This window comes from Capsicum annuum, chromosome 7, assembly GCF_002878395.1.
Source record: "Capsicum annuum cultivar UCD-10X-F1 chromosome 7, UCD10Xv1.1, whole genome shotgun sequence".
Classification (NCBI taxonomy): domain Eukaryota; kingdom Viridiplantae; phylum Streptophyta; class Magnoliopsida; order Solanales; family Solanaceae; genus Capsicum; species Capsicum annuum.
The window spans coordinates 136947312-136968672 of NC_061117.1; positions in this window are offsets into that span (position 1 = coordinate 136947312).

Genomic DNA, 21361 nt, shown 5'->3' on the forward strand with positions numbered 1-21361 from the left:
ATAGGGAATAGAAGTGCAAGAGCTGGACAAGCTGAAAAAGGGAGCAGGATCTAGCCCTCAATTACCACAATTGCGGGAAAAGGGTCATGATTACAATCAATCAAGCTAGTCAACCAGCGGCGATAGTGATCATTCCTCTATGAACACAGTAGGTGCGATCGCAATTAAACCTCTGCAATTGCGTGAGAGCAGAAAATAACCCAGGGTCAAAAATATTATTTGGCCAGCCGACCCCAAATCCCATTTAAGGTTTAAAACCCATTCATTCTAGGCATCATCATTCCATAACCCCACTTCCCATTAGTTTAGGGTTTTATTATTTCTTAAATCTTTGAGCTAAATTTGTACTAATCTTGAACTAAGAAGACATTAGAGTAACTTCTAAGTGGAAAGTTGGCAAATCACATTGAGGGTTCATTGAAGCTTAAAGTGTGGTTTGCATTCTCTTTATTTTTTATGAATTAATTTAATGGAGATTTTGGTTTATTTTTCTTTATTACCATTATAAGTAGCTAGTTCTTCCTCTTTAGATTATGTTAGAATAGGGTGTAATTGTGTGTGGGTTGTGATTCATATGAGAATATGCTAGTTTGTTGGTATGGGTTCTTCTATTGCTTGACTAAATTTGTTGTCATTTGTGGGTATAAGATACATTGTTTACTAGGATAGATAATGCCTCATCTTTTTTGTGGCCTCTACAAAAGTATAGTGAGCCTCATATGGCGTTAACTTTTTCCACAAGTAGTAGATTTCTTTCTATTTCTTACAAGTCTAATTGTGTTGCCCGAAGACACATCTGAAACCATTTTCTAAGACTAATAGGTAAAGCAATAATGGACTTCCTTCACTTGGTTGAACCAAAATTGGCAATGCAAACAGATAATCCTTAATCATGTCAAAAGCCTTCAGACATTCTTTATCTACTTATTCAATGCAAATTTTTTCAACATATTGAGAATCAACTTGTATATAACTATCGATTGGTCAATGATCCTGCTAATATAATTCAAACGGTCTAGGAAACTCATGACCTCTTTCTTGGTCCTTGGCGGAGGTAAATCCTGAATTATCTTGATCTTAGATGGGTCTAGCTCAATGCCCCTTGTACTGACTTGAGCCCCAGTAATTTTTTGGCTGGCACACAGAAGGCACATTTAGCAAGGTTTAATTTCATATTGTACTTTCTCAATTGGTTGAAGAACTTTTCCAAATATATCAGATGATCTAAAATCTTGCGAGATTTGATGATTACATCATCCATGTACAGCTTAATTTCTCTGTGAATCATATCATGAAATATCATCATCATAACCCTCATGTATGTCATACCAGCATTCTTGAGATCAAACAACATTACCCTATAGTGATAAACACCCCAGGGCACGATGAAAGCCATTTGTTCTGTGTCCTCGTCGTCCATTAATATTTGATGATACCTCATGAAACAATCCAGGAAAGAATAAATTTTATGCATTGCACAGTTATCAATGAGGATGTGGATGTTTGGTAGTGAAAAATTAACTTTGGGACTAACTCTATTCAAATCTCTGTAATCAACGAAAATTTTGATCTTGCCATCCATTTTTGGCTCTAGAATAATATTGGATAGCCATGTTGGATATCTTGTGACCTCCACAAACTTAGATTGAATATTCTTTGTCACTTTTTATTTGATTTTACTAGATAGATATCGACCGTAATTCTCTTAACTTGGTCATTATCCCCTAGTTAACCACCTCGATTTCTTTAAGGTTAGGCTTTTTTTATTCTTAAACTCTTTTGCTCTTCTATTTTCTATTCTAGGGCTATTTTCTCCATTTCATCCTTATCTTTCTTGATTTATTCATTTTGCTCTTGACATGACACTTCATTGACAGGTTTTAGATGTTTGTCATTTTTTATAAACAAGCCAAATTTGACAATATCAAGTAGATAACATAAATAAACAGTAAATTTTCTTGCAATAGAGGTGGCTATGAACTTTGGTCATGACCCACATAAGTACGAGTCTATGCCTTTTGAAAAGAATAAAAATCAAGAAGATAAGTAAATAAACTTAAAGGGTAGGTATTGGGCCTCATCTGTAGTACCACCGACTTTATGAAAAAATAAATTTCACTTTTCCATCGATCCTATTGATCGAGGAATAATAAATGGAGTGAAAGTCCAGTTCAATAATGTTTCCTTCAATTCATATTCCTTGATTCTGGCTATTTTGGAAAATTCTTCCATGGAAACATTACACTCTTCCCTATTCCATCCTCGAGACCATCACTTATAAATTTTGAAAAATGACTAGTAGAGTCTAATTTTACTACAAGTCATTTTTTCTTTATTGTAATAAAGCTATAGTCAAGAGAGGAATCATTATTCAAATTGATATAGTGAGGTAGGGCCATTTTATTCCAATACAAAGTAGTTTTTATTACCAGTAAATAAGAATAACTCACAGGATGGTGTTAGATTTCGTTAATTATGAGCAGTGCAATATGATAAGGCTAGAATAACAGAAATGTGGAATAACATAATTTTTGAAGATAGCATCTGGGCCAAAGGGCTACTTACGTATCTCACAAATAAGAAATAATTCCCTACGTAGTTTGAACTCAATCAATAGGTTGACTTTGGTGATCTTTCTTCTGGTCATAACAATCCTCTTATCCACTTTCTTATTGTTCTCCTTTAGCATATCCTCTATTTGGTCTAACTCCATCAATTTCCACATGACCTGAGAAATTCTCCTATCACTCTTAGCCCTTCCTATAATGGCTTCTCCTGAGTCCACAGGAAACCTTCCTAAAATGGTAGCGAGAATTTAGGAAGTTTTAAGAATGATTGCAGACTTTATTGAGAGACTTGGAAGACTTAGAGTATATTTGGTCGGACTTTTTTATAGTGGGGTATATTTCTGCTTAAAGGTGCTCTTTGGAAAATGGGATTGGAATTGACATAAAACGTATAAGCACCTAAAATAGTTATACCACACAAGCATATTGTAATAAACATCCTAATTGAGTGACCCTATTGAGCTAAGGGTTGGCCCAACATATTCGAAGAAAGTATATGCTTTTTAAAACTAATCCATTATACCCCAAAACCTCCATAAATATATAAAAAAAAAAAAGCATAAATGCTTTTAAAAGTTGCATAAAATAGATACACTCATTAGGGAAAGTAAAAATAACATGAGAAAATGAGCAAGGTCCCGTGCTGGATATAAGAAATACTAGCTCCTATATGCTCTTCTATTGGCCTTCACCCTCTTAGCTTTATCCATCTCTATGCAATATATGTTGGCGATCAGGTGACTCCCACGTAACTTTTCTTTAATCTCATAGGTCATCTTCGCTATGCTATCAATCTGGGAAATCATGTAATAGCCCAAATCTATCAAACACTGCCTAGCATCATCAACCTTTTACCTTCCTTTCTTTAATTCTTCTTTCAATTGGTGTATGGTTGAGGCATCCTTACATGAAAGCAAAAAAAGTTAGCTTTCCCCTGCCAAAGGATAATGGATTGGATTAAATAACATATATTTCTTTAACACATGAATATGATTTGTCTTTAATTGACTCTTGGCTAATAGACATGGGGAGGTTTTCTAATGGTCCTAATACCCCTTCGGATATTGGATCATCCTAGTCTAATGCCTAAAATAGGATTTTGGTTTCCTCTTTATCCTAGGTGTCTAGAGTGGGGTTTCTAAGGTGACTACTTGGGTTTGAAAATATGAACATCCATTGGATGCCTCACGTGAAAATAAATTATCTTATTCCCTAAACTTTATTTGGAATTAAACAATAGGGTTCGGGGCATCCACGAAACCCCAAACAATTTATATATTTCAAATAGGAAGTATGCTATGAAATACAACAGTTTAATTTCATAAAATTTAAAATCATAGTCACATTAATAGTTTAAACACTATAATATTTAGTAAAAGAAGCTAATTCAAATATTTGGTTAGAATCTAGTTAAACTCCCCAGCAGAGTCGCCAATTTTGTTTTACAGAGAAATGACTTTAGAGTTTTTCACTTTCAAAAAGTTTTTAAATTCGAGAAATGAGTCACCACTTAATTAATTTAGGGAAATTAAGACAAACTTTTGAAATTACTCAAATGATTCAAATAGAAAAAAATCATTAAAGCTTGAAATTTTGGGTAAGTGGTTCCTATTAATAATCTTGGAAGGTTGTTAAGTTATCAAGAGTATCCGCTAACTTGCGGTTATCCGAACTATTTGAAAATGAATCTTTTGATTAACTTTAAAAGGAGAAGTTGATTAAGAAAGAATTTGTGCAAAATCAATTTTGGGAAACTTTGTGGAGAATTTAACTAGTTCTAAGAATGTTAAAATCCAATTACACGTAAAGGGGGAATGGGAGAATTAGAAGACTAAGGCTCGTAAGACCAAATCCATCAATCCTATCCTAATCTAATTGGGACTTTGGCCCAACTACATTTTTCCTAAACTATCTTTTTGGACCTTGTGTCCTATAATCTGCTTCACCTATATTAATTTACAACTTCGGCTTCGAGACCCAAATGAATGAATGAATAAATAAAGGAATAAATGAAACTAGGACAATAGTACAATCAAGAATTTTTCAAGTCTTCATAGTATCTTTATTAATGGGCTTTCACCCATTCTTATTCTTCTATCCTCTTGCACCCGCACGCCATATGATCAACTTTGGACTTAAACTTTGTGGATATGGGCCTCATTGGTCCATCTAAAAATGCAATAGGAGGGAGTCAACTGTGAACTCCAACACAGTTCACATACAAAAAAAGAAAAAGAAAAGGATTAGGATCTAATTAATGTTCAAATCACTATTTTTTTTACAAATCAAACAAAAGAAGACAACGTTTGATCTCTCCATGATTAATAAAAAGTAAAATAAGTTAGCACTATCCAAACAGAAGCACGTCCAAAACATAATATCAAATAATTTTTAGGGAGAAACATTGATTCATTAAGTTAAAAGGGATACAACCGGTTAGAACTTAAACTCAAAAGAAAATAATTAAAGCCGGAAATTTAAAAGGACGAGTAAGTTTATGGATAATACCATACCAAGTTTAATCACAAGATAACCGGATAGTATCCATAGCTCCATCAAAGCAAGACAAAATGACTTAAGAATTCTATTGGACTCGCACTCACAATGTAGTTATTTCCAAATTTCAAAGGTTTTGAGGATAGAGATCCTAGGTATATTTTGATGGATTTACGACACTAATCATAGTGCTTCATGGCCCAATAGAGAGACTCAAAGGAAAATAAAGAGAAGGAAACTAAAATAAAGAAAATGCAGAGAGAAACTAGAAAGAAGGTACAGAATGAAAATATTTTCTATCCAGATGGGCAAGGCAATATTTATACACAAAACCAACCCAAGGAAAAGAAACAATAACTACTCTCTAGTAACCTAAAGGTAATCTTGAAGTTCAGGCTTTTGAATCAATCATGCAAATAGGATAAACTCAAATAGAGAAAAATAGTAGAGAATCAAATTAAACTTGTAACTTTAAACCAATATTTCCCTCTCTTTGACAAGTCAAGGAAATTCATGAGTCAAGGATTCATTTAGGATCTGGATACGATTTACCAAAATAGAGACAAGAAGGGAAGTTCAAACAAAGATTAAAGTCAAAATTCTCTGGACATATCAATCTAGCAATGAAAACCTTTAAAAGAATGTTGGGATGGGACAAAAGCAAAATGACAGAGAAAGGTAAGAGAACAGAATAATAGTATTATCTTCAAACAAAAAACTAACAAAAATATAAGTGAGAGAATTAGGTAAATCAAGGAAGGCTAAAGATGAAATATTTAATGCACATGAAAATCATTAAGGATAACTCAATCATGAAAAGTAAACGAGATGGAAAATCTAGACACCTTAAAGGTAACATACTATTCACAATTATAGCATGTAAAATTAAACAAATTCATCTAGAAATAAAGATTTGACCTTGAACAAAATACGTACTGAATTTTTTTGATGTTAATCACCCTACTCCTCTCCCCGACTAGTTCATAAAGAACTTATTGTATAAAAGGGTCATAGAAAGATCCTCGGATGAAATACCATTCGTTTATAAACTTACTCCACCATTCTAATCGATATTTCCAATCAAGAAAAATTAGGAATAGTCATAAAATTTTCAAAGCAAGAAAAATAGTCCAAATAGCTATCAAGATGAAAATAAAGGGGATGGAACCAGGATAGTTAATTCAAAAAATCGATACGGAATCTTAACTAGAACAATCGGATAGAAAAGATGGCAACTAAGGGAAGCCTTTAATCAAATAGAGTGTCCTATGATAAAGCTAAGACCAAAATATATATAATCGGTACAAAAACAGTAAATCAAATAACATTTAAATCAATGAAAACTAAAGGCAGTATAATAAGCTAAATTGAAACATTTTTTTAATGAAATGATGATAATGCTAAAATCAATCATATGGCAATAAATTCTGTGATTAAAGTGAACAATATCTCTCTTCTAATAAAAATCAAAACAAAGAAATGAATTCTCAAAAATACAGCCAAAAGAATGATCTAAATAAAACCAAAATATTTATCCAACAAAAGAAATGGCAAACATAATAATCATCACAAAATCCTAAGGCCTTTGAGGCTTCTACAACGAAAAATCCCAACAACATTATTACTAAACTATGAAGCGACTAATATGAAGAGTGATATAAAGGATAAAATGATGATAAAATTAAAAGGGAAAAAATACGTTTACCTCTTTCAGGGCAACAAAATGGGACTGCAAGCTACCATCGAGATCTCGGCCACCACCAAAAATCTTCGTAGCTACTCTAAGAATGTTGATGGCTTTTTGTGAGAATATTTTTACTAAAAAATAACTTTTTATTGAGATAATTTTCTCTATCCTTCAATACTTGGGGTTTTGAGCTTAATAATGAACTTTACATAGGATAAAATTTGGGAAACAAATTCCACTTTCGCTGATGTGGGAGAAAAGAAAAAATAAGGGTATTTTTAGGGATTTATTAATTTGAGGTATGGTATAAGGATGAGCTATGTGGATTGGAATCGTATGATTCCAGTACCAAATTTTAATTTCAAATAGCCAAGTTTTTGTTTGTTCATAGATGGGCTAAAATTGTGGGTCAGCTACGAGTTTTCGATTGTTGGGTTAACCTGATTGAAATTGTTAGATTTGGAGATAGGTTTGGGTCGCCAGAACTAGATTCTTTTGGGGTTTGCCATTGTTAGAGAATTGTTGTTGCAGTTGTTCCAATGTTGTTGAATGTGTATTGTTGTTTGGTTGTATGTTGGCGTTAGGTCAGTTTATGTTGATATGTTGTATTGTTATATTTGTTGTTGTGTTGTTGTCGAAGGTAAATAGATGGATCGGGTCAAGTTTTATGTGGGTTGGGGCGGTGATTAAGAATAGGTCGGCTGGTGGAGTAGGTTGGCTGAAATTGTAGTTAATTTGGGTAGATTATGTATTTTTTGGTGTTTTCTGAAAAATAACCCCAATTAGTTTAGGAGTTAGCCAATTTTATTTATTCTTTAATCAAATTGAAAATTAATTTGCCAATTGCATTGCAGTTGTGGCCGATTTGATTTTAATTATTGCCAAATTTAATAAATTTACTAAATTCAATTGAAATTCGATATAAATTAATACCTCATTTAGTCTCGAGCTTCTAGATTTAATAAAAATCAAGCAAATAGTTTTTCAAATAAATTATTTTCAAGAATAAATTGCATTTAAATTAAGATTTTGACCATTTGAATTTATTTTCAAGATAAGCCTTGATTAAAATTCGATATTCCAAAAAATAAATATTTAAGTACCAAAATTATATAATTTGTATAATTGAATATGATAATGTATAATCATAAGAGAGGATGTTCTAAACTTCGATGCTTTGAATAGGGACTACGACTGATGGATCACCTATGAACTTCTTGAGCAAAGAGACATGAAAGACTCGATGAACTAAGGCTAGATCTGAATGCAATTTAATCTCATAAGCTACCTTGCCAAAATGACTGAGAATCTTGAAGGGACCAACATATTGGGTACTGAGAACATAACTGAGTCTGGTCTGATACATGACATATGAACTGAACATCAAGAACAGAACTGAGCCTCTAAATACTTGGGCCAAAGCTGAGGTTGGGACTTTGAGGGTCAACTTATGAGTACCCTCTACTCTAAACTAGATTTTTTTCAAGAAGAACAAATGAGATGTTCTTATCATGAAAGTTTTGGGGTTTATAGAATATCTTCCCCTTGGGACACTAGGTTCCTTAAGAAATACTGGCTCGGCTGAGCTGTTGAGGAAAACTAAGGCAATACACAAGTCACCTAGGAACTTTTTCATAACTAATTATCTGAGATCTAAGACTGAGGCATGATATATGAACTGAGCTGAGCTTGAACCTATCTGATTGGTTCATCTTAGAATTATTACATCCTTTCATTAGATTTTGGCTAGAGCACATAGCTGGGGATATGGAAACCATACTGTTGAATTTATCTGTATAAGACAGTTGAGTAAGAAGATCATAACTTGATTGAGTGAGATTCGGTAAGATGAGTTGACGCCTACTAACACATTTAAGATGAAATGACTAAGCCTCTTGCACTGCAACTAAGACTACTGAAAAGATTCACGTGGGTGCTGAGCATGAATACATAACCGTATTGACTTATCCAAGTAACTTAAGGACCGAGAGCTGAATACTGAGTCTACAGGATGGTACTGTACTTAGTCTTGAATAACTGGACTAAAACTGCAGAGAATTATGAATAGCAGATATATACTGACTGAGTAACATGAGGTAACTGGGCATGGATTTATGAAAATTGTATTACCTCAAGAATGATAGGCTAAGCGTCTAATATAATTGGGAACATTCTATAAACTGAGGTATTGAGGTATCATTGACTGAGTAATTGATAACTATATCATTTTCAAGCTATCCTGAAACTGGACTGAATTTCTGACAACTAACGTTTATACTGGTGCTGAAGTATTCGATTCTGGGATTGAATGTTGATTACTAAAACTAAACAATGAAACTATAACTGAGATGTAACTGAATTTGGATAGATGCATGATGAGGACTGATATAGATCAAGGATCTGAACATATACTCGCACTCTATACTTTCCCCAAGTTATAAATACAACTTATTTCTAGCCATTTACTTGCATGCTACTACAACATTCAAGCCTATCATCCTAACGGCACTTTCATATAAAGTAAGCAGGCAAAAATCTCCTCTTAACATGAATTATTTACTCTCTATCTTCTAAGAAACTTCCAATTACTACACTATTTTCACAGAGAGAGCTCATTGAAGGGTTAAATCAGGAGGACCTGAAGCATGAATGGATACTGACTGAACTTGACACTTGAACTGAAGCCTGAGAAATAGAATATCAATAACATGGATTCTCCAAAATGGTTTGAATTGAGGATAGACATGACATATCTGAGTTTGGCTACTCACTAGAATTGGATCATGAGTCATACCTACTAAGCATACTGTAAAGCATGACATGAGTAGTGGGTCATGAGCTGCATGACCTGAGTCTAAAATTTTTGAATTAGTTAGACATAATTCATAACACTAAGAGAGCTGGAATTGAACTCCTTATTCTGGGAACTGAAAGCGCATACAATACATGGAAAGTGCGTGAAAGTAGGCTGTGTTCATAGAACTAATTCATACTGCGGGGTAATCTGGGACCCCTTATACTATGGATAGAAACTGTACATAATTTATGGAAAAATTCATGAGCATGATTCGTGACCATAGAGTTGACACACAAGGCCTGAGTGGATTTTGTTATAGCTGAAGTGCAAAACTCTGCACTTAAATAAGGATAGGTAGAGAATCGTCTTCCCTTACTACTTTCTATACATACTGGCACTGCTACTGGAATCTGGGAGCCTGAAATGGGTCACTCGATCTATCATCTCCCCCTTGGCTTTAAGCCATCATCATAAGTCTGTAAATATTTTACTAAACTCTGAACTGAACCGCAATCATCGTTACATACTTACACTCTGTTTGACACATTCTCGTCTTACTAAACACATTATCTGGTTCTATTTCTTCATATACTACTAATAACACATCCACACCTTCAAGCCTAATGTCATGTTAATAAACTTAAATTCTTGCTCATATTGTTCAAGCCTACTGATTCATTTTGGTACAAATATCCCCATGAATACATAATTTGTTCAACTTGGATCATGTTATCCTAACTCTACTACTTCTAAACTCCTGAGTTCATGCTTCTAACTCTAGGTCATATGCTATCATAGAATTCAGAGAAGGGATCTGATAAAATATGAGTTCTTATGATCATGAATTAGAGTTGTACAACTCTGGAACATACCAAAACTAATGGTATACTTTTAAGCTTGTGGGTAATCCCATAAATGACTATAGGGTCGGTCTGAGAAAGCCCTATCTTTAGGAATCAAGCTTTATTTCTTCTGTTACCTTGAAAGTAAGGTAAAGTTGACATGCATGAAGCATTATGAGAATCTACAAGAGTTTCATAAAGAACCTTTCTATAGCAAGATCTAAGACATAAAAGAAAGGAAACTATTTCTAAAACATCTCATAGCCTCCTGCACATAAAGGTGGTGCACAATACATGCATGTACAAGACTCTACTAGATGCGGCTTTCAGACTTCCTAGCATACTATTGAACTTTAGGCTCTGATACCAAGTTCGCAATGACTCAATTTTTCTGAACCGAAATGCTACACTGCGCTCATGACCCTGAATGAACTAAAGCTAATCCATGACTAATATATATACCTGTATACTGCATAAAAAATTGAAAAATATGGAAACATGAACTAAAAGGCCATAAGATTCAAACTGGATAAATATCTGATAAGAGCAATGTCTGAAAATAGTATAATAATACCAAAAGAAATGAGACAACTGTCTGAACATACTATAGTCTGAAAGCCTTTAAATTTTCTGAATAAGGAGTTGATGGGACATGTCCCCAACTAACTCTGACAATCAAAATAATCTGAAAAACTAAAATAATAATGTAATCATTATGTCCTTGAATGATGAGGACTCACACCTAACTCTGACTACTGAACTGGGATGCTACTGGTTCTCTGGAGCTTGTGCTTCTAAACCTATGGTATATGAAACCACAACACAAATGCGTCAGTATTTTGAATATACTGGTATGCAAGTGAGGTAGGTGGAATGCAAATGGTTCATATGCATGAACAATACCAACTAACTGACTAACATAAATGTGAGAATACATACATGGCTACATAACTGGAATTGAGATAATGATAGGACTAAATACTGAGTTCTGACTACTGAGTTTATTGATATAGACATTTGAGTCACTGATGAGTAAGAAAGACTGATACTGTATAACTAAATACTGAGGAACTAATACTATGTTACTGATATATGAATAACAATGACTGACAGTTTTGATTATGAAGAACTAGTCTGGTTGACTGTATCTAATAGTCCTGAAGTCTGAAGAACTATTTGAGTTTTATTACTGAGATTGATTGACTAAATCTGACAGTCCTGATTCTGTAACATGAAATTATGGGAAGTAGTATCTAACCGACATACCCCAAATATGCTATGATAGCTAAGATGGGGTCCAATATGTGCCCTAATTGGAAGGGTGTCAATACCGCACCACTGGTAAGGACAACATGTGAAATACTCTCATATAACAGGTAACTCTAGTGAGAACGGTGGGAACCCTCATATAACAGGTTAAGCCACCTCATCTAGAATTATATAGCAGGCTATGATGTCTCAACCTATGCTGGCTACATTGTTCTGGAATGCAAGGATTATTTCTAATAATTGCACCCTTAAATAGCAGGTGAGTTCCCATCCTTAGTTTCACTCGGTACTAATGTCTACTCCTAACTGAATAGAAACTGAATTGATTAATTTGCTGAACTAATTAACTGAACTAAACTGATTAGATGAACTAAACTGATTAGCTAAACTAAAATGATTAGCTGAACTAAATTGATTAGCTGAAATAAACTGATACTAGTGGTATTGTTTAGTAGAGCTAAACTGAATTTACTGAGTATCATTGACTGACAGCATGCACTGAGATCCGAGGACTAACTGAGAGTACTGAGGTTATTGAGAATTACTGGGAATACTGAGATTACTCAGATTACTGATTACTGAGATCACTGAAATTACTGAACTACTGAGATTTTTGAGTCACATGACAGACTGAGTTCTATGGATCATAGCTTGAATGAGAGTATTATGAAAGCGTAACATGGCTCTTTGCACACACCTAAATGTTTTTGTACAAGTACCCACAAGAATCGATGAGAAGAAACTGACATAGCATGGCTTACTTGAACACATGACCAACAACACAATTCATAATTCATATATTGAAGCACTTCATCAAAAATGTGATATGCATAAGCTTGTACATACATGGGGATTTCATGATATCATACTAGTTGGACATTGTTCCTTCATCTAGGCATTTAATCAAACACATGGTAGGCATAGCATATGTAGACAATATTATACAACAATTAATCATCATGATTCATCTCTAATTTCATCATCAAGGGTTTATTCATAAGTTCTCATGAATATATATCTATAGAAATCAATTCCGCATAAATTGATCACCTAACATGGATTTGAATTCAATTGATCATTCTCAACATAAACAAAATAAACCCAACATAAAATTCATAAAGAAATCCATAAACGTAAACTTAGAAAAGACATTCTTGGGCTTCATGGACGAAAGGAGTCCATGAATGAACACTAAGCATACCTTAGCTTTTGATTATATTAATATTGATGGAGAGATTCTTGGAATTTGACGGTGAATTCCCTTGGAATTGAATCTTCTATGAAAACCCTAGGGCTTGTTTCTTGAAAGTTTTTTAGAGTAATTGAATATAAGTTGCTGAATTATGGCCAAATCTCATGTTATAAGGCTTATATAGGGTGAGAAATTGACCCTTTTAACCTTGGGACAAGTATTTAATTTTTGATTAGATTTCCTAATTTTCATCCTTGGCGCAACGCGCCACTATCGCGCTAAGTCACTGGAACTAGATAACTGAGAATCTATATGTTGGCGCGATGTGGAGCTATTGTGTTGCCACCTTTTTTAGTACCTGGAAGTATGGTGCGACCCACCACTATCACGGATCAATACTGGAAATTGACAATTGTCATTTGAGCTATCTCCTCCACGTGTTAAAGGCTCAAGTGATACATTGTCTCACAAAAGAGGCTCTAACTCTTCGCCCGGGTGTCGTATTTGGGTGAATTCTATATAGATGGAAAGCTTATTCAATTTTTCACTTGATAGGAAGTGAAAATTATGGAAATACTATGTGTATAATAATAAATTCTTATTTCAAAGAAAGTTCTAACATCGTTAAGATGATTTTTAAGCTAAGAAAAAACACGGGTATTACAGTGTATATAGTAGAACTATTAGTGGAGATAGTGTTGACTACCATTTGGGACATTTTATAATTATAATTTACATTCTCATAGTTTGTATTTATATGCTCTGCTTTTCTCAGTCAGCCTACGACGCCTAGTAATTATAAGTGGATCTTATTCATCCCTACTATACTCTTTCAATGCAGATCCAAGTACGAGTGCATCATATGTATAGTTGGTTAAGGTTATATTTAGAGTGTATTTGAGGTAGTGGTTTATCTATGCATCTGATGTTTTATACAGTGGTGAAGTCAGTGTTGACAAAAACTAGGTTTTATGTTATGACTCTTTATAATAACATGATTCTGTGATGACATTATATGTATGCTTGATGACTTATATTCATTTTAGGATGACTTGATATGCCTACATAATTATTTATATGTCATATGACTTGTATAATAGCATAAATTTATGATAATTTGATATGTCTACTCGACTGGTATGTCATATGACTTCTTATAATATCATGGTTCTATGATGACTTTACATGTCCACATGATGACTTATATGTTCTTGATGTTTAAACATTGGTTGCTATATAGGGACATACATTCTCTTATGATTGTTTACTTGATTAGTATAACTAATGGCCATTACATGTGGTTATGAGCTACTTAATTTCTATGACATTAAATAAGCATGAATTATCTGAAGATGCTCTAATTGATTCATTAAATTATTAATTAGTTCCCATTTTGGAGTTTAGATAAATATATTATTATGTGTATTATTAGGTTGGCTGGGATGTGGTGAGAAACCTATAATAATGATGGATAATTTGAGAGTTCTAACTGTTATTGGTAAAAAAATTTAAGTGGTGATTGTTGAATTTAATAAAAGTGAAGACAAGGTCTAAGTGGCACCTGCTAGGCTCTAAACAAAAATAAGAAATATTATTGTAATTATGGACTTGTTAAGAAAGTTATATAAGGAGTGCGAACTTGTTGTGAAGTGATTGTACTTCATTGTCATGTTGATTTCATTGATTGCTCTATGGTTTTGCATCTAATCTTAATCAAGAGATTATGTCTATCATATGTGTGGTCTATTGATACTACTCTTCCTACATCCTTTTGGGATTTAGGTGTGTTGCATCTAATCTTTATCGAATGGACGATTCCTATCAGTTCATGTGGCATACTGCAACTACTCTTCTTACATTCTTTTTGGGTCTCAGGTATGTTATAGGTTGAATAAAGTTTCTTGTTAAGGTGACGAGTAATCATCATCAATGCCTACGTATCTCATCCTCTAGCAAAAGTTGGGTCTTTTATTTCATTGTCTTTACTCTATATTAGAAGCTCCTGTACGTTTCTAGACTAGGTCTTTCAAAAATATGCAAATTTTTGAGTTTAATAGTTGTATTTCATGATATTATTATTGTGATCACGTATTTTAATTGAGTTGCAGACTACAAAAAGATCGTATTCAAGAAATTCCATGAAGTAAATGATTGGGTGGTGAAAGGAGTCTCCAATCTTGTTACAAAAAAATAGTTTCCTACACGACCTCATAATTTGAATTATGATAGTTGGTATCAAAGCGGTAGGTTATCGGAATCACAAGTTCAATAGAAACATCGAGTAGAGTCCTACAGATTAGTGTGTAGACACCCACATCAAATCTTGGGGAAGGTATGAGCCATGTAAGAGTTGTTCCTTTTTTTATTTACTGTTCTTCCATCTCAGTTTATCTCCAACTTGGATCGCGTCTAGTTAGATATTGGCAAATTCAACTAGTATCTAATTTGAATCTGGTGATAAAAGTCATGTTAATGTATTGAATAATAAATTTAGGGCAACATAGTATTAAGTGTTGCTTGTCGAGAAAATAATTCGAGTGTGTGTCAAGGTTATTGTTAATTATAGTGTGTTGGTATGATGCCGAAGTAGTATGTGAATTCATGAAATAGTGATAAGAGATTGGTTGGGTCTAAGTATCATGATAGAATCCTCGAATGATTGAGATAGTAAACTCTTAAAATGAGTGGTTTGAAAACTAAAAACTTTTTCAATAATTATTTGTGGAAAAATATGAATTAGTGTGCTGTGTTTTATGATGTCATGTTATGTTAGGGGTGACTTAGAAATCTAGACCTTTGTAAGAAATTTTGAGACTGGAAAACAAATTCGAAGTAGGTGGATTTAGTGGATGCCACATCAAGATTACTTTGTGATGCCTTTAGAGTGAAAGTTGTATTTGAAATAGGGTTAGAATACATTTACACCTAGGCTGGTTGGTTTTCCACTACAATGAGATTGTCATAGGGGACAAAGTCCCTCTATAGCAGAGCTAGGTGAATTGTTAGGGCCACCATAGCAAGGCCATCTTGGCTGTTGCATTTTTGCTGCAATAGAATATTTTCAATTCTAGCAACTATAAATCAAATCCTCAGATTCAGATACCTATTTTAGGAACTCCCCTTCTCTAATGATATTTAAAGACAGTAATCGTGCAATATGCAAAAATTCCTATTTCATAAAATATGTTAGCCTAGTAACAAGGACATCATCTTAAAGTGTCACCAGCGACACCATAAATAAAAAAAAATCATGCAATTTCTCGATGGGTTAGTTGTTTCACTATTAAATAGAATGGAATAATTCATTGTTTTAGCTTGAGTCATTGTTCATTTAAATTATTTTTAAGAATCCCAGTTGTTCCATATATTACTCAAATTATACCCATTCTAAGAAACCATATGACTTTTGAAGTGCCACTTCAATCATATACCCACCCATTTAGCTCATTTTGGGTTTAGAGGAATAATGTACAATTATTGATATAATGTGCAATTTTTGATTTTTTATTTTTATTGCAAAACACTTAACATTATTCAGGGACTATCTCTAAAGTGATGCAACTAAGCATTTTCTTGATTCACCAGTTTTCCGGGATACTGGACATGTAGTTCTTTTTGGGTTTCTTGTAAGTATGATCTAGTATTGCGCCCAAGCTCACAGTCAAGTGTACATGGTCACCCAAGTAGTAAAGTGCCCTTATGAAATCCAAGTATCGATCCCATGGGTACTGGTGCTCAACAACTATCCAATTCTAATTTTACTATGAAAATTAACAAGTGCGAAAGTAACTAATAATGTTTTGTAACTCAAAAATTAAAAGTAAAAGTAAACAATGAGGTAATATAAAGTACTTGAACAATGATAGGGCGACACCTAAGGTTAAGACACTATGAACAATCCTACTTAGATATATAATTTCATCAATTTAGTTAATTATCTTAAGTATTGGCTCACGAGGTTGATAACATGATTATGGTCTTCAGAACCTCTAATCAACTATCTAACTTAGCCTCAAAACTACATCATTGAGCGGGGATGCAAAAACCAAGTTAAATGCATTTGTATTCTTCCGTTATATGAATGTAATAGAGAGAATTAGGTATGTTCCTATCCTAAACGGAAATCATAATTTTGATCCCTTGAATGATTATGATCCCATCTCATATATCCCACGTTTTATTTTATCGTTCCTCCTCCTAAGCTCCCAATTGAACTATGTGTTTATACTAAGGGTCGCAAATCCATTGAATAGTAAATACAAGGACATCTGAACAAAAAATAATGAAAATAAACATAAAGAAACTTAATTACAAGCCTAAGTACTTATGTTCTTGGCCTCAACCCCGGATGAGGTTGTTTAGCTACTCATGGAATTACAAAGAATCACAATTAAGAAATTCACGTTCATAATCCAAAATAAACTAAAGAAAGTATAACAACCCTAATAGAAGCCTCATCAAATGTATTCCAAGTTCCAATAGTTGTCCAAGCTGTTTACAAAAAGATTGGAGTGTTCTATTTCTAGTTTGAAGCCAAAGCCCAAGTTGACACCATAAGTGTGCCACGCTATAGCATTGCATCTATAGGGGCATGGAATTCTCTTATCGTGGATGCTCACTAGAATTTTCCAATTTTGGTTTGTTTTGAAGGGCATGGTACACCCTTAACATGGACATCCAATGGCATGGCACACCCATGTGCTTAAATTTTTTCAGATTTTGTCCAAGCAAGCTCCATCTATTTGGCATTAAGTTCCTCACTGTGTGGGTTCTTTTCCATCATCATTAGACCTTTTTTAACTCTAGTATTATCAACTTTGACATCTCCAAAGACAACTATATCATCAAATACAGCGAATTAGTGATTAAACACACACTAGAACTCAACAAGATAAACTAGAACACACATAGCTCAAGCTGAGAACACCAGTTTCCCCGTTAAAAATCTAAGTGAACATTTTGATTCCAAGCATATTTTGAAAAAACCTAAAATGTTATAAACTCTTACTTTAATACTTTGATTCTCAATTGTATGAATAACAACTCATTGTGCACATGAGAAGTCCCCAAAACTATGCTTAATAAGGCTAGATAACCATACTTAGATGCATAAATTTACCTAAGATCATCACCCCACACCTAAAGCCTTGTTCATCCTCAAACAACTCCTTAAATTAAGCACCACATAAGTAAGACTCTGAAATTACTACTACAAGTATGTCACTCAAGCTAGAACTATAATAACTACACATATAGAAAGTTCTACACCCAATATACCTTATTCCAATTGAAACACATAAATACAACTTTGAAACACTTTAGCCTCAAGAATTGACTCCACCAAGTTGGCAAGCTTATTCATATTACTTAATAAAAGAGATCATATAAGTCACACCCAACTATTATTGAACATGCACCCTCACTATAAGAGAGATACCCATATTCACTCACAAAGATACAATTTATCATAAGGATAGGTATAAGAATAAAATTATGCTCACTCTCTCAAAGAATTCACATGCCACATAGGATTGACCTTAGTGTAGTACTTTACTAATATTAGCATGTTAAGGCTTAAGATAAATAAGACTTAAAAGGATGTAATGTAGGCTAAGGGATGGGTAGACACTAGCCCTTAGTGTAGTACTTTACTAATATCAGAATATTAAGGCTTAAGATATAATAGGACCTTAAAGGATATAATGTAGGCTAAGGGATGGGTAGAAACTATTCTGACTAGAAATAGTGACTATCTTCCCTAAGTGCTTTAATACATCACACATAATATTGAACTCTTTTTTAAACAACCACACTTTCACAAACTTTACCTTCACACATCACTATTTTTTACCCATTTCTTTAAGCTAGTTCACACATAGAATGAAGTATCCTTAATTAAGACATAATTCAATCTTTCTCAATTCATTACATTACTCCCAACCACAACACATAAAGTTTTTCAACGCCACTAGATACTACTTTGGAGCTTCACTTTCACATATTTTCTTGTTATTATTCTTACGCCTTAACATCAATAATTTTTCCCTAAATCTCTTAGGAGCTTTGGATCAAATTATGGCCAGTTAAAAAGGGGGAATAGGCTACATATAAAGCTACCCAAAAGTACAGTCTAAAAGATCAACAAGGTTAACTAAGAGTATGAACAAGGGTAGGTAAAATACGGTATGAAACATAGCTATCAAAAAAGGACTAAATCATATCCTAAACCCACATTCTTTATTTTACTTTGTACACATACCATGCAAGTTCTAGACATCAATATGCAACAAGGAATATAAGTAAACCTCACATCTCACATAGAACAAGATCAAGTAGAGTAGGATCATTATAGACTATAAACTAAGCAAAAGGAAAAATTCATAATTAAGCAAACAACACCTAACAACCATATAAATCAAGCTAGGTGTCTCAATAATAGTCATTCGACACAGTCAACATACTTTTTACAAACAAACCACTTACATCATGTAATCATACATAGCATATAGCAAGAACATATCACTTATTCCTAACATAATAATTCTAAAATTTATTCCTAAAAATGAAAAAGGGACAACGGATTCTAAGGGTGCCCCCTTAGAAAAGAACCAAAGAGAAAAACCATGGGATGGGTAAAGTGTGCCCGTACTAAATTGATACTAATACTAAAACTAAGAACTAATGAAGAGAAAATCTTTTTGTAATTTTTTTTCAAATTTAGTCAAAAAAACTGGAAACACAACTAAGAATCAAAACCTATAGAAACACTTCACCCTAAACCATGGAAATTTTCCCTACCCCACACTTAAAAACATACTTTGTCCTTCATTTATAATTAAAAGTAGTGATAGAAATACTTCCTGAAGCCTCTAGAACTAGATAGTAGCATCATTAAATATCAACAATGTCAAGTGGACCCCATACCTAGTATTTATCATGCTTCTTAGCCTGGGTCTTCGGTACTCCAAATTCCCTTCAACTTATTACCCAACAAAAATAAAAACTAAGTGAAATAACATTAAACTATAAAAAATAAAATACATATCTTAACTTAGTTTGCCTCCTAAAGGCACAACCTACCTTAATATATGAACCATTTTTCTTTATCTTCTTCTTCTTATTCGGAGGCCACCTCCTCACTCTTTTTTGACCTCTTGAGTTTGTACTCTATAGGTCATAATCTTTTTCAATATTAACCTTTTCAAGGTTCCTTCTAAATTTTTCAAACATCAGGTATGAGTCTTGGTTTTGAAAACTCTATAAAACAATTTAAAGAGGTCATTAGTGGGTTGTACTCTACCACTCCACACGTATCCACTTCCATGGTTATGATCATGCATAGGTATTTATAGTACGAAGGTGAATTAAGTGGTTGATATACTTTAAAATCCACCTTTACATCATCCAATCTTATCTTTAGAGTTCTCTTAATATCAATAAGTACTCTTTCCATTGCTAAGAGTGGATGTCTTAATATGATTGGCACCCTATTATCTTTATCATAATCAAGAACAATAAAGTAAATGGGAATAATAAATTTACCAACCTTAATGAGCACGTCCTTAATGATTCCTTTGGGATGCACTCTAGTTTCATCAGCTATTTAGACCACCACAGAGCACGGCCTCAGTTTACCCAAACTAAAAGTATTAAAAATTGATAGGGGTATTAAGTTTATTCTTTATCCTAAATCACTCAAAGCATGGACCATATAATTATCACCAATTTGTATAGGGAAGGTGAAATTTCTGGGTGCTTTAACTTTTTAGGCATCTTGCTCATCACCACTGAATTGCAATCCTTAGTAAGTTCCACTGTCTCAATGTCCTACATATTTTTCTTATTTTTCACCACATTCTGCAATTACTTAGTGAAACACCTAGACTTAGAACCATTGAAAAACTTTATCATTTGGTGTCACTAGGGTGGGTATGACAAAGGGCTTGAGTTGTACCCCTTAGATTAAGTCGTATCCTTCTCCCCCTTCACTCTCGTATCCTAAGAAGTGTGGTGAGGGTCACTCACTATCCTAAGTATGAGTGAATAACCCTCTACTCAATTATACCTAATGGTACTAGTAATACCTAGGTGAGTCATATAGGGGAGTTATGAGTTTGGAAGTGGACTAGTTTGGGTACATTTGTTGTGTACGAATTAGGGGTGAGTTGTACCATTCGAATATGACTCAAAGGTGCATTATCGTACCTTTAATAGTGTATGTAACAAAGGAGAAGCCTAGGGTATAAGTTAAGGTACCACTTGTGCCCTAGGGTATGACTACTTAAGTAAGTCATATGGTGAGTCGTACCCCTAGATGGGTTTAATTTTTAGCTTTTAACTAAGGTCCTTGTGGTCATTTCTCATTTCTAAAACCCTAATCCTCTCACTATATCAGTGTTTCTAGGATCCTAAACATCCATTTTGATGGATCAGACACTGTAAATACTCTCTCAAGCTCATATTTGAAGAATTAGAGCATTGGGTTTGAAAAGTGGCCTTCAAGAGGCAAAG